Raw genomic sequence first — 5,262 nt, forward strand, 5'->3', positions numbered from 1 at the left:
TGACAGAGGGTAGGGGAGCTAATATAGCCCTGGGACAAAACTGTAAATGTATACTATTTCCTATTTCATTTCAATGCCAACTCTTTCTGTTTCTCTTTTTTGATTGGGACGGAAAATAAAGTATTTGCCAAATCAAAGGCCAGAAACATGTATTTGAGGTTATATTAATCTGCGCCCATAAAGTTGCCACTTCTAGCACAGCAGCTGTGATTTGAGCTACTACTTGTGGTATAGTCTATAGTCATTCCCATATGTCACAGACTGGTAAATTACATTGAGGTATGATAAGAATCACCACCCTGTATCCTTTAGATCAGTGGTTCTCAACCTTGGCTGCACATTAGAATCACCTGTGAATCTTTTTAAATCTCAGAGGATGAGGCCCAGAAATCAGGATTTTAAAAAGATTCCCAGAATGATTCTAATGTGCAGCCAAGGTTGAGAACCACTGCTTTAGATCCTTAAGGGCAGTACTAACTTCTACCCCTGCCCCATGTAATGATATGCTATCTTGGCCAGGGTGGTGGTAGTGGTGGTGGTGGTTTTGTATCAGAGGCTTTAACTTGGCTTTCCCTACTGTTTCCCTACTGTGATAACTCTTATCTCACTGGCCAAAGACACAAAGCAGTGGTTGTGTCAACCACCCAATTGAACACTTGTATTCAGGAGATGACCACAGAGTTCTTGCATCCAATGAACCTCCTATGAGCTGGATCTTGGCCAGAACTCCATTAAATTATCTGGTTCTCATATGTTCCCATTCTCATGATGAAGTTTTGCATCTCCAGGTATCAATGTCAACTCAGAATCTATATTCAATAGTCCTCAAAATATCTGTGTGTACCCCTTCTCCAGTGCACAATTACATAAACAAACAGCCAGAGGTCCCTTTGCAGAAGGAAAGAGGGGAATCGCTATAGTGTATACTTATGTAATTACAGTGTCATTTCTCCTAGGGACCCAGCCACTTCTATAACTGAGCTCTGGGTTTGAAAATCGGCTAAGGTCTGGAAACTGGACAGGGCATTGTAAATTATTTTATTTTTATTTTAAATTTAACTTTATTGTTGAAAGTATCACAGATATCCCTCCTTTCCCCCCCCCCCAATTAACCTCCTCCACCTCATGCATACCCCCTCAGGCCTACCACACTGGGTCCATGGATTATGCATATATGCATATATGTTATTTTTTTTATTGAAACGACTGCCCTCAGACTCCCAGACCTTTTCTGCTATTACAAGCTGAGTAGTACCCTTTTCAGCTGCCCATAAATTTTGCCTCTAGGGAGTGCTATGTTATATTAACCATCTCCATAACTCTGTGGATCAAGCCCCTTGGCTGCCATGTGAATTCTGTCTTGTAAGTTCCCCATTTCCTAAGAGAGGGAAATTGTAATAATTTCAAGCTTTTGGCTTCTGGAAATTAAGCACTACCACCTGGCCTCTGCTGTTTTGGGTATTATCATTTACAATGCTATCAGTGAGCTAAGTTTATAACAGCTTTTTCTATTGTCCATCCTGGACTGCATCAGAGATTAATGCTGAACTTTTGAGTGATGCTGATGTCCCTCCAACCAGTGCATTTCTGATGGCCTTTCTGCTTCTTCCCATGGAGTGCAGTCTTCTAGTGGGTCTTGTGGCTGAACATGGTAATATTCATTCCAGCATGCCCACCCATTTCCTTGAGCCTTCTAATCCCGTCCTCAACTATTTGCCACAGCATTTCTGACATTTCAGCTCCGGTCAGCATAGTTATCACATTTTCCTTCTAGGAACCATCCTAATAGAACTCTTTTCCCAGAGTCCTTAACAGAATGTTAAATACTGCCTCTCAGGAAAGCATTCAGTAAACCTCTTATTGAGTGTATCTGTTCCCACCTTGATCAAGCACTCAATCCAGTTTCACCTATATTCTCCTTTCTCCTTCTGGTCCAAGCCAGATACTTCTTGCAGCTTCTTTGGAGTATAATCCATTTCCTTCCTATCAGGCCTAGCATATCCCAAGATGGGTTATGCTTAGACTTGCCCTAACTATCAGACTAATACCCAGAAAAGGAGGTAGGAGTGAGTCCTGAGAGGGAACACAGGTTGCCTGTGAGGAGAGGCTGTTCCATGGTCTTCCAGCATGAGGGTGAGAGGGTATTAGCTCTTAATAGGGATGGGGTGGCCCATGTCTACTAATGCAGAAAGTTCAGGGAAATCTAGAGAGTCAAAATCTAGAGAGTCAAAATCTTGGACTCTCACCTAGAAGACTCCATCCATGCATCAGGATGCCAGATTTTTCCAACCAAGGGCCTTGTCTTAGTTGGATGTTGAACCTTGGTTGGTATGCCTCAATTCATTTGGGTGGGTTGAGTTTGTACCTGTCTTAGTCCATTTAGGATTCTATAACAAAATACCACAGACTATGTTGCTTATAACCAACTAGTTTACTTCTCACACTTCTGGAAGCTGGAAGTCGAGGTGAAAGTGCCAGCATAGTCGCATACTGATGAACACCTCCTTCTAGATTGCAGACTGCCAACTTCTCACTATGTCCTCACATAGTGAAAGGGCTGAAGGAGCTCTCTGGAGCCCCTTTTATACAGGCACTAATCCCATTCAAGAGGGCTCTGCCCTCATGGTCTAATCATCTCCCAAAGACCTCAGCTCCTAATACCATCACCTTGGGGGTGGGATTTTCAAACAAGGATTTTGGAGGGGCACATTCAAATCAAAGCAGTCCCCAAACCTGAAAACACCAATTATTGTAAATACATTATTTTATAACTAAATATTATATAAATTGAATAGATACGGTTATGAAAAATGTGTTTTTATAATTAGGTTTAATGCGTATAGAAATTATTATTAAATGATCAAAGTTGCATCACTGTCAATTTAGTTATGGTTGAGATATCTGTAAAGATGGAAAAATATGAAAATCTATAAATATTCTGCTCCCAGTTTTCTTTGCCCATACCTCTAAGTCTTTTTTTAAAATATGTTTTTATTGATTTCAGAGAGGAAGGGAGAGGGGAAGAAAGGTAGAAACATCAATGATGAGAGAGAATCATTGATCAGCTGCCCTCCTGCACAGGATGGAGACTGCAACCTGGGCATGTGCCCTTGACTGGAATCAAACCTGGGACCCTTCAGTCCGCAGGCTGACGCTCTACCTAATGAGCCAAACCAGTTAAGGCTCTAAGTCTTTTAATCATTTAAAATAAACAAACTGGATCCCTAGCTGGTTTGGCTCAGTGGACTGAAGGGTCCTGAGTTTGATTCCTGGTCAGGGCACATGCCTGGGTTGCAGGCTCAGTCCCCAGTGTGGGGCATGCAGGAGGCAGCCGATCAATGATTCTCTCTCATCATTGATATTTCTATCTCTCTCCCTCTCTCTTCCTCTCTGAAATCAATAAAAAATATATTTTTAAAAAAATTTAAAAATTAAATAAACTGGAAATCAAATGAAGCATAAATGTGCTATTTAAAATATGAAGGACAAGGAGAAAAACCTATCAGCATATTCACACTTGGAAGCAAAAGCCTTAGCCTTAAATCAATAGATTGGTGAGCAAGTGTACAGATTTAAGGAAGAATAGAGTGTTCATGTATTTTTTTCCTTGTTTTGAATAATTTTGTATTTAGCATTTATTTTTGTCCCTTGGGCATCCCAGGTAAGGGCTTGCTTCCCACCTGCCTTCTGTTTTTTAAAATATATATTTTTATTGATTTCAGAGAGGAAGGGAGAGAAATATAGGAACATCAATGATGAGAATCATCAATCGGCTGCCTCCAGTATGCCCCCTACTGGGGATTGTGCCCACAACCCAGGCATGTGCCCTGACCAAGAATTGACCAGTGACCTTCTGGTTCATAGGTCAATGTTCAACCACTGAGCCACACCAGTTGTTTTGCTGTTTGTTTTTCCAGGTGGTACCACCCTTACTTGACCATGTGACTTTCATTTTCTCAGCTCCCAGTGTTAATGATTCTGGCTGGGTAGCTCACTTCATCTACCCATGGGCTTAGGTGGCTGGAGATCCAGCTAATTTCCATGTAGACCTGCTACTCCCAGCTCACATGTTTGTCTAAGCCTGTGACAGGCTGAAACTACTAGAGCCATTCAGATGCTTCAAAAACCATAACTGTGTATCCTGCAAACACCCAAGGGTCTGAGAGTAGAGGCCTGAAGGACTTCAAATGTAGCTGTGTTCACAGGTTCACCATTAGATCTGCCTGTCTGCAGGGAAGCCCTGTCAGGTCTTTCAAGGAGATACAATCATATATAGCTATCTTTTCCTGACCTTTCCTAATTACTTCTTCCTTTTTTGGTAACAGTTTTATTGAGATACTAGAGGCCTGATGAATGAAATTCGTGCAAGAGTAGGCCTTCCTTTCTCTGGCTGCCGGCACCGGCTCCCCTCTGGCACCTGGGACCCAGGCTTCCCTCCAGCCATCCACCAGCACCTGGGACCTGGGCTTCCCTTGCAGAGAGATGCCCCGACCACCCACAGCAGCCCGCCAGTTGGTGGCTTGGGCCTCCGTCTTTGGGGCGATCATGGAGCCTCCCTGATTGATCGCCCTGCTGGCTGGTGGCCTGGGCCTCCCTCTGCAGGGCGATCATGGGACGATGGCAGGGCCCCTGACCAATCGCATCGCACCTGCCTTGGCTGGCCTGGCACCAGTGGATGTCATAGCGTGATCCCGGATGGTCGTCTGGATGGTCGTCCGGATGGTCATTCTGCTGTTCGGCCATTTGGTCGATTGCATATTACACTTTTATTATATAGGATAATTCACATACAATACAATTCACCCATTTAATGTATACAATTCCATGGTTTTTATTATATCCACTAGAGGCCCGGTGCACAAAAATTTGTGCACTCGGGGTGGGGGGTCCCTCAGCCCGGCCTGTGCCCTCTCGCAGTCTGGGACCCCTCAGGGGATGACCACTTGCTGGCTTAGGCCTGCTCCCTGGGGGATTAGGCCTATGATGGCAATCAGACATCCCTCTGGCAGCCTGGCAGCCCTCGGGGGATGTCCACTTGCCAGCAGGAAGCAGGCCTAAACTGCAGTTGGACATCCTTAGCACTGCTGAAGAGGCAGGAGAAGCTCCCACCACCACTGCTGTACTGGCAGCAATCAGCCTGGCTTGTGGCTGAGCAGAGCTCCTCCCATGTGAGAGCGCCCTGACCACCAGAGGGCAGCTCATGCATTGAGCGTCTGCCCCCTGGTGGTCAGTGTGTGTCATAGTGACCAGTCATTCCCAGTC

Source organism: Myotis brandtii, unplaced genomic scaffold (genome assembly GCF_000412655.1).
Source record: "Myotis brandtii unplaced genomic scaffold, ASM41265v1 scaffold393, whole genome shotgun sequence".
NCBI classification, from domain to species: Eukaryota; Metazoa; Chordata; class Mammalia; order Chiroptera; family Vespertilionidae; genus Myotis; species Myotis brandtii.